The sequence below is a fragment of the Teleopsis dalmanni genome, chromosome X (assembly GCF_002237135.1).
Source record: "Teleopsis dalmanni isolate 2A chromosome X, ASM223713v2, whole genome shotgun sequence".
Classification (NCBI taxonomy): domain Eukaryota; kingdom Metazoa; phylum Arthropoda; class Insecta; order Diptera; family Diopsidae; genus Teleopsis; species Teleopsis dalmanni.
Window position 1 is genome coordinate 99,946,161 of NC_051848.1, and position 11,290 is coordinate 99,957,450.

The window sequence follows — 11,290 nt, forward strand, 5'->3', positions numbered from 1 at the left end:
TTTAATTTGGACCTTACATGACGCCATTGGCTTGCATTAGATATTTCATGAATTCGTGCTACTCTATGTGCTACAAATGTTTGAAAAATATTTGAGTTAGAGTTGATCCAGTATAATACAACTTGTGAGTCTGTCCATAAAAAAGATTTGTGGTTATCGTATGCAAGATCTTGTTTAACCTTCGCTAACAGTTGGGCTCCCAGAAGTGCTGCACACAATTCTAATCGTGGAATTGTTTGCCTTTTTAATGGCGCTACTCTTGATTTTGAGCAAAGTAGCCGTACTATGATTGTACCTGTTTTTAGAATTGCTCTTACATAGATTGCTGCTCCATATGCCTTTTCAGATGCATCTACAAAACAATGTAATTGAATATCTAATGGAATTTCGTGGTTAAAAACATGTCTCGGAATGATCATATTATTAATTTCTTGCAGTCTTGACCGAAACTTAACCCATTCGGCTTCATATTCATGAGGTAACGGATCATCCCAGGTTGTCTTTAATTCCCAAATTCGTTGAACAAATATTTTTGCTGTGACTATGATTGGTGCTACCAATCCCAATGGGTCATAAGCTCTTGCTAAGTCTGAAGCTACTGAACGCTTAGTAAAAGTTGTACATGGTGTTATACTTGTTGTTATGCACAAATTATCAAGCTGTGGTGTCCAAATCATTCCCAAAGTCTTAGCTGTTTTGAATGAACAAGTAGAAATATCCCAACAGACTTCTTGATCATGTGGTGAAATGTTTTGTAGTAATTGTGGGTTAATCACCCACAATTACCATTTTCTTGGCTTAAAACCATATGATTTCAAAATGTTAATTAGTTGTTCTTGAATCACCTTAGCCTCTATCAGACTGTTAGAACCACATAATCCATCATCGACATAGAAATCTCTTCTTAGGGTCTCTGCTCCAAATGGATAAGTACCAGAACTTTCTCTAGCTAAAGTTTGTAAACATTTGGTAGCTAAGTATGGAGCTGATCGAGTCCCATATGTCACAGTTTTTAGTTTATAAAATCGTAGCGGCTCTTGTGGATTATTTCTCCAAATGATTAATTGTAGCATTTGATCTTCTGGGTGAATAAGTATTTGCCTATACATTTTCTCAATGTCCGTTGTGAAAGCGTATCTTGGAATTCTGAATCGTAATAATATTGAGAATAGATCGCTCTGTACCACAGGACCAGTATGCATAATGTCATTTAATGATCGACCTGATGAAGTTTTACTAGATGCATTAAACACAACACGTAATTTTGTCGTGGTGCTATCTGGTTTTATCACGCAATGATGAGGAATGAAATAATGTGAGGCCATGATGTCATCAGGTTGAATTTCTTCCATGTGACCGAGATCTTTATACTCAGTCATAAACTGCACGTATTGTGCCCTTAAAGCTTCATTTTTTGACAGCCGTCGTTCAAGAGAGAAAAATCTGCGTTGTGCAATTTCACTAGAGGATCCTAATGTTGATACACTGTCAATAAGTGGCAATTTCACAATAAATCTGCCTTCTTTAGTACGTTTCAAGTTTTCCACAAAATGAGTTTCACTGTTTGAACATTTAAGTTATTTAATGCCAACAAACATTCATGTATGACATCATGTAGTGACTTTAGAGACATTGCAGTGCCAGAGCATTGAGGTTGTCCGAGCAGCCGTTGTATTAACATGGTTGTTAATATCCTCTTATTCCTGTATCTCTCCTGAAGTATCTTCCATGCTACGTCGTAACTATCATTGGTAGTTGGCAGATGTCTGATGAGCCTCTCTGCTTCTCCTGATAAATTATTTTTTAAAAACCACATCTTTTGTACTTTGGGTAGTGATTGGTTGTCTACCATTTGAGAGAACATATCATAAAATTGTGTCCATTTAAGATAATCTCCGTCAAATCGCGGTATAGACACCTTCGGTAATTGGATTGGATTGTTAGTTACCTCTGTTGTAACTACATGTGGTTGTTTTGTTGTTATCAACTCAGAAATTGAAATCAAAGTTTGTTGTATTAATTCCTCTAATTGTTGATAATCGTCTATATTGTAACCAATTGATAGTGGGTCACTAGCGATTTCCCATATATTAAAATTGAGTTCCTCAATATCTTGCCACAACTTGTTGATTTTTATTTTGTATATTTCCAACGCAGTAAACGTGTTTGATCCCAAATCTCCTTGGACCTTCTCCAATAGTCGTTTTAATGATATTTTCATTCCCATTTGCTTGTTAATGAGACATGAAATTTCTGTTTGTTTAGATACTTGCGACTTCTTGCTGGGATTTGCTTCATCACTGAACTCCTGTAGTTGCTGAGTGAATCGAGCAATGTAGCATTCTGCTAAGTCTTTAGTTTTTAAGTAATCCTCATTAGTAAAATATTCATGAGTGGTTTCGACATCTGACAACTCCCTGATACGGTTGTCATTTTCTTCAAATTCAGACCATATATTAGTTAAACGCCTTTTACGTTCTTCAAAGTAAGCTTTATTCAATTTCTTTTCTTTTGGATCCTTTTTGAAATTCGAAATCAATTTCTGGATTAATTGACCCAGTTGTTGCTGTTCGAGAATTAACCCCTCAAAAGTTTCCATATTTGTTTCCAGCAAATCAGGTACCTTGGTGCTTGTAATGTGTTCGCAGCTCACACTGTTGTGCTCTTGCTGTTTTATTGAAAGCTCACACTTGTTGTGCTTTTGCCTTTTATCTGCTTGAAGCTCACACTGTTGTGCTCTTGCTTCGACGCCTTAATGAAGTAGTATGTGATCGTGATCTTTGGTCACGTCCTTGATTTACGTCCTTGATCTACGTCGATCACGTCGGGGTCACCAAATTTTATGTATATTTAAAATACCTTAATCCTTATAATATTCAATAAGCACTTTAACTTATTGAATATTGCTTATTGGTTATAGAGTAAGCACTTGAAACTTACTCTATATAAAGCAGAATTAGGTTTGACGAGAATCAAAGAATAGTTTTTATTGATTGATTACTTTCTTTATTGTTTCAATTTCTTTTATACAATTTTTGTGCAATAATTTTATTAATAATAATTATACCTCAGCAACAAATCAATTGGAACACTGTTAATAATGCAAAATGCAACGTTGCATATTTCACCGTTGCTCCAGTTAAATTGTTGCCTCAGCTTAACATAAATATTCAAAATAAATTATTTCACAATTGCTAAATTGCTTAAAATATAAATTGAATGACACAATTTAACAATGTGAAATAATTTATTTATTACTTAATTTCTACCTTAACAATTATGCTTCAAAAGTAGTGTTTGTAAACTTTTTTATTTGGTACACGATTTCAGTAACTTTTTCATCAATTCATATTAGAAAAATGTAAATAATTTGAGAAATAACAGTGCAACATTGTACGACTTCTTAGTATTTTTAAATATATAATGAATAATATATTAAATGATTGCATCTGTTATACAGTTTGCAAAAGAAGATTTGTTTTTTGTATGCAAACTATTTTTGTTGATTTTGCAAAATTGTGCTACCCATTTTTTACAATTTGAATACCAAAATATTATGGAATATATATGTTTTTCAAAAAATATCGTTCAACTTTGTATTATATCATCAAATTTCATAATTTATTTCATATTAATATTACCTATTTACTCAATATATAACAGTAACAAATACCTCTAACAGAGTTAAAGGAATTTATGATTATGCTTCAAAAGTAGTGTATGTAAACTTTTTTATTTGGTACACGATTTCAGTAACTTTTTCATCAATTCATATTAGAAAAATGTAAATAATTTGAGAAATAACAGTGCAACATTGTACTACTTCTTAGTATTTTTAAATATATAATGAATAATATATTAAATGATTGCACCTGTTATATAGTTTTCAAAAGAAGATTTGTTTTCTGTATGCAAACTATTTTTGTTGATTTTGCAAAATTGTGCTACCCATTTTTTACCCATTTTTTACAATTTGAATACCAAAATATTATGGAATATATATGTTTTTCAAAAAATATCGTTCAACATTGTATTATTTCATCAAATTTCATAATTTATTTAATATTAATATTACCTATTTACTCAATACATAACTGTAACAAATACCTCTAACAGAGTTAAAGGAATTTATGATTATGCTTGAAAAGCAGTTTTTGTTAACCTACTTCTTAGTATTTTAAAATATGTAATGAATAATATATTAAATGATTGCATATGTTATGCAGTTCGCGAAAGAAGATTTATTTTTTTTATGCAAAATTTTTTTACTAATTTTGCAAAATCTTTCTACCCATTTTTTACAATTTGAATACCAAAATATTATGGAATATATATGTTTTTCAAAAAATATCGTTCAACATTGTATTATTTCATCAAATTTCATAATTTATTTAATATTAATATTACCTACCATATATATTCAGTATATAACAGTAACAAATATCTCTAACAGAGTTAAAGGAATTTATGATTATGCTTGAAAAGTAGTTTTTGTTAACCTACTTCTTAGTATTTTAAAATCTATAATGAATAATACATTAAATGATTGCATATGTTATGCAGTTTGCGAAAGAAGATTTGTTTTTTGTGTGCAAAATATTTTTGTTAATTTTGCAAAATCATGCTACCCATTTTAACAATTTGAATACCAAAATATTATGGAATATATATGTTTTTCAAAAAATATCGTTCAACATTGTATTATTTCATCAAATTTCATAATTTATTTAATATTAATATTACCTATTTACTCAATACATAACAATAACAAATACCTCTAACAGAGTTAAAGGAATTTATGATTATGCTTCAAAAGTAGAGTTTGTAAACTTTTTTATTTGGTACACGATTTCAGTAACTTTTTCATCAATTCATATTAGAAAAATGTAAATAATTTGAGAAATAACAGTGCAACATTGTACGACTTCTTAGTATTTTTAAATATATAATGAATAATATATTAAATGATTGCATCTGTTATACAGTTTGCAAAAGAAGATTTGTTTTTTGTATGCAAACTATTTTTGTTGATTTTGCAAAATTGTGCTACCCATTTTTTACAATTTGAATACCAAAATATTATGGAATATATATGTTTTTCAAAAAATATCGTTCAACATTGTATTATTTCATCAAATTTCATAATTTATTTAATATTAATATTACCTATTTACTCAATATACATATAACAGTAACAAATACCTCTAACAGAGTTAAAGGAATTTATGATTATGCTTCAAAAGTAGTGTTTGTAAACTTTTTTATTTGGTACTCGACTTCAGTAAATTTTTCATCAATTCATATTAGAGAAATATAAATAATTTGAGAAATAACAGTGCAACTTTGTACTACCTCTTAGTATTTTTAAATATATAATGAATAATATATTAAATGATTGCATCTGTTATACAGTTTGCAAAGGAAGATTTGTTTTTTGTATGCAAATTATTTTTGTTAATTTTGCAAAATCTTTCTACCCATTTTTTCACAATTTGAATACCAAAATATTATGGAATATACATGTTTTTCAAAAAATATCCTTCAACATTGTATTATTTCATCAAATTTCATAATTTATTAAATATTAATATTACCTACCATATATATTCAGTATATAACAGTAACAAATACATCTAACAGAGTTAAAGGAATTTATGATTATGCTTGAAAAGTAGTTTTTGTTAACCTGCTTCTTAGAATTTTAAAATATATAATGATTAATTCATTAAATGATTGCATATGTTATGCAGTTCGCGAAAGAAGATTTATTTTATGTATGCAAAATTTTTTTGTTAATTTTGCAAAATCTTTCTACCCATTTTTTACAATTTGAATACCAAAATATTATGGAATATATATGTTTTTCAAAAAATATCGTTCAACATTGTATTATTTCATCAAATTTCATAATTTATTTAATATTAATATTACCTATTTACTCAATACATAACAGTAACAAATACCTCTAACAGAGTTAAAGGAATTTATGATTATGCTTCAAAAGTAGTGTTTGTAACCTTTTTTATTTGGTACACGATTTCAGTAACTTTTTCATCAATTCATATTAGAAAAATGTAAATAATTTGAGAAATAACAGTGCAACTTTGTACTACCTCTTAGTATTTTTAAATATATAATGAATAATATATTAAATGATTGCATCTGTTATACAGTTTGCAAAAAAAGATTTGTTTTTTGTATGCAAACTATTTTTGTTGATTTTGCAAAATTGTGCTACCCATTTTTTACAATTTGAATACCAAAATATTATGGAATATATATGTTTTTCAAAAAATATCGTTCAACATTGTATTATTTCATCAAATTTTATAATTTATTTAATATTAATATTACCTATTTACTCAATACATAACAGTAACAAATACCTCTAACAGAGTTAAAGGAAGTTATGATTATGCTTTGAAAGTAGTGTTTGTAAACTTTTTTATTTGGTACACGATTTCAGTAACTTTTTCATCAATTCATATTACAAAAATGTAAATAATTTGAGAAATAACAGTGCAACATTGTACTACTTCTTAGTATTTTTAAATATATAATGAATAATATGTTGTATGATCGCATATGTTATACAGTTTGCGAAAGAAGATTTGTTTTTTGTATGCAAAATATTTTTGTTAATTTTGCAAAATCGTCATACCTATATTCTGCAATTTAAATACCAAAATAATATAGAATATATATGTTTTCCAAAAAATACCGTACAACATTATATTACTTCATCAAAATTTATAATTTATTAAATATTAATATTACCTATTTACTCAATACATAACAGTAACAAAGACCTCTAGCAGAGTTAACATAAATGAATTTATGATTATGCTTCAAAAGTAGTTTTTGTCTACTTTTTGATTTGGTACTCGATTTTAATAACTTTGTTATGGATTCATATTAGAAAAATATAAAGAATTTTAAAAATTAAAGTGCAACAATATTCTACTTCTTAGTATTTTAAAACATATAATGAATAATATATTAAATGATTGCATATGTTATGCAGTTTGCAAAGGAAGATTTGTTTTTTGTATGCAAAATATTTTTGTTAATTTTGCAAAATTGTGCTACCCATTTTTTACAATTTGAATACCAAAATATTATGGAATATACATGTTTTTCAAAAAATATCGTTCAACATTGTATTATTTCATCAAATTTCATAATTTATTTAATATTAATATTAGCTATTTACTCAATATATAACAGTAACAAATACATCTAACAGAGTTAAAGGAATTTATGATTATGCTTCAAAAGTAGTTTTTGTTAACGTTTTTATTTCGTGCTCGATTTTAGCAACTTTTTCTTCAATTCATATTAGAAAAATATAAATAATTTTAAAAATTACAGTGTAACATTGTTCTACTCATTAGTATTTTTAAATACATATTGAAAAATATATTGTATGATCGCATATGTTATACAGTTTGCAAAAGAAGATTTGTTTTTTGTATGCAAAATATTTTTGTTAATTTTGAAAAATAGTCATACCTATATTTTGCAATTTAAATACCAAAATAATATAGAATATATATGTTTTCCAAAAAATACCGTACAAGATTATATTACTTCATCAAAATTTATAATTTATTAAATATTAATATTACCTATTTACTCAATATACTACAGTACCAAAGACCTCTAGCAGAGTTAACATAAATGAATTTATGGTTATGCTTCAAAAGTAGTTTTTGTCTACTTTTTGATTTGGTACTCGATTTTAACAACTTTTTCATGGATTCATATTAGAAAAATATAAACAATTTTAAAAATTAAAGTGCAACATTGTACTACTTCTTAGTATTTTAAAACATATAATGAATAATATATTAAATGATTGCATATGTTATGCAGTTTGCGAAAGAAGATTTGTTTCTCGTATGCAAGATATTTTTGTTAATTTTGCAAAATCGTGCTACCCATTTTTTACAATTTGAATACCAAAATATAATGGAATATATATGTTTTTCAAAAAATATCGTTCAACATTGTATTATTTCATCAAATTTCATAATTCATTAAATATTAATATTACCTACCATATATATTCAGTATATAACAGTAACAAATACCTCTAACAGAATTAAAGGAATTTTTGATTATGCTTGAAAAGTAGTTTTTGTTAACCTACTGCTTAGTATTTTAAAATATATAATGAATAATACATTAAATGATTGCATATGTTATGCAGTTTGCGAAAGAAGATTTGTTTTTTGTATGCAAAATATTTTTGTTAATTTTGCAAAATCGTGCTACCCATTTTAACAATTTGAATACCAAAATATTATGGAATATACATGTTTTTCAAAAAATATCGTTCAACATTGTATTATTTCATCAAATTTCATAATTTATTAAATATTAATATTAGCTACCATATATACTCAATATATAACAGTAACAAATACATCTAACAGAGTTAAAGGAATTTATGATTATGCTTCAAAAGTAGTTTTTGTCAACTTTTTTATTTGGTACTCGACTTCAGTAAATTTTTCATCAATTCATATTAGAAAAATATAAATAATTTGAGAAATAACAGTGCAACATTGTACTACTTCTTAGTATTTTTAAATATTATTATTATTATTATTAAGACATGTTCTTCATTATAAAAATTAAATTAAAAATTTAAAGATTAGAACTTAGTCTATTCACAAATAATATTTATAAACTTCTTCCATTCCTCTCTGTTTCTGGCAGTAAAACGTAACTGATTAAAGGATTTGCTTGTTTCTGCTGCCACTGTTCTTCGCCAGGTGGTTTTGGGACGACCTCGTCTCCTTACTCCTTGCGGGTTCCATTCCATGACTGCGTGGGCAATTGCATCTGTCGGTTTTCTAAGTGTGTGGCCGAGCCAGCCATATTTGCGTCTCAAAATTTCTTTCTCTATTGGCTTTTGTTTGCTACGCTGCCATAGCACTTCGTTGGAGACTCTTGCAGGCCACCATATGTTCAGAATACGCCGCAGGCTTCTATTGACAAAGGATTGTATCTTCTGAGTCGAGGCCCTCGTAAGCGACCATGTTTCGCACCCATATAATAATGTCGATTTGACGCAGGCGTTGAGTATTCTGGTTTTAGTTTCGACGCTTACATTGTTGGCTTTCCAGATTTTGTTAAGCGATGCGAAAGAGCCACCCTCGCTGTTGATTATACTCCCCAGGTATTCGAGTTCCTGCACGTCTTCAATGTTTTGATCGTACAGAAGGATGGGCGATTGATTGCTTGCTTTTGTTCTCATTGTTTTTGTCTTTGAGGCGTTAATTTTTAGGCCGACTTTATATGACTGCTCACATACGTTATTAACAAGAGTTTGCATATCAGTGTGTCTGTTTGTTAACAATACTACATCGTCTGCATATTCAAGATGACCAAGCTTTTGATTCAGCTTCCAACCAATGCCGATTGGGCTTTCTTCTACAGCTTCTAAAACGACGTCTAGGACTGTGATAAACAGTAACGGTGAGAGGGCGCAACCCTGTCGCACTCCACTGTTGCAATTAAAGCTGTCGCTAAGAGTACCTTCATGTAAAACTCTACTCGTGGCCCCTTCGTAGCTCTTCTTGAGAATATTAATGATCTTATTAGGGATACCTTAGCGTTTAACGCTAGCCATATGTACCTTCTCTTAAGCGCATCGAAAGCCTTTTCAAAATCAATAAATGTTAAATACAAAGTTGCATTCCATTCTGAGGCTTGTTCAATAAGTATTCTAATCGTGTTAATTTGGTCGATGCACGAGTGCCCAGGGCGAAAACCTGCTTGAGTTTTATGAATAAGCTCGTTTAATGTTACGGCGATTTTTTCTAAAATTATTTTGTTGAAAATTTGGAAAACTGCTGGTATTAAAGAAATTCCCCTCCAGTTGCTGCATTTCTCTCGCCTTTTTTCGGTAGTTTGACGATGATAGACTCCTTCCATTCGAGAGGGAATGACTCTAGTTCCCAGATTTTCTCAAACAAGGGGAGCAAAAGTTTGGACACAGCATTGGGGTCTGCCTTAAAACACTCTATTGGTAAACAATCATTACCTGGTGCTTTACCACTTTTCATGCTAATGATTACACCTCTTATTTCGTTAACGCTAGGTGCCCTTGTATCTATTTGTCTGTTAGGATTTAGATGTCTTCGTATTGTGAGCTCGCCACTTTCGTTGTGTAAGATATTTAGGGTTTTCTCAAAATGTCTTTTCCATACTTCTGCCTGCTCGTGCTTAGCAAACACCAGCTGTCCGTTTTCATTTTCAATTGGAGCGCTGCTTTGGAAAGATTTTCCACCTAGTTGTTTAGTTAACTTAAACAGCTCCTTCATGTCGCCCTTTTCTGATGCTGCTTGCGCTTTCATGCTTAGTTCAACGTAATAGTTTCTCTTGTCGCTTTTGACTGCTTTCTTGATCTGCCTACTGAGACTTCTGTACGTTATGTTGTATTCGGCTTTTTTAAACGGATCTGCCTCGCTTAACATTTTCGTTTTAACGCACCTTCTTTGAGCAATGAGCTCCCAAGAGTTTGCCGACAACCATTCCTTTTGCTCGTTTTTACGGTAGCCGAGTGTGTCCTTGCAGATCTCTTCGAGATTTGTTTTAATATGAAGCCACGTTTCCTCAATAGAAGCATCCTCCATCAAACTGACGTTGTTAATACGTTCGATCATTTCATTCTTTACCGCTCCAACATTAAGCTTTGTGGTATTATACGTGCGCCGTGTATGCTGCGGGTGTTCATACCTATGTTTAGGTATATTAAATTTCAGTTCGGCCACCACTAAATAGTGGTCACTGTCGATATCAGCGCTTCTTTTGTTTCTGACATCACATAGAACTTTACTCCATCGTTTTGAAATGCAGATATGATCAATTTGACTTTCGAAGTTGCCAGCGGGGGACTTCCAAGTGACCTTGTGACACGTTTTATGAGGAAATAGGGATCCTCCAATCCTGAGATCATAATTCATACAAAGTTCCAAAAACAGCTCCCCTTTCTCGTTACATGTTCCAATACCATGAGAACCCATTACAGTTCGATACTCTGAGTTATTTCCGCCAATTTGGGCATTGAAATCGCCCATAAGAATAATTACATCGGTTCTAAAAATTTCAGAGAGCGTTCTTTCTAGCGCACTGTAGAAAACTTCTTTTTGGTCAAGTGGATTATCTTCTGTTGGAGCATAGCATTGTACTAGAGACATATTGAATTTCTTTGCGCGAAAACGTACTACTATTATTCTTTCGGATATAGCTTTCCAGCATAAGATTGAGTGCTTAACAT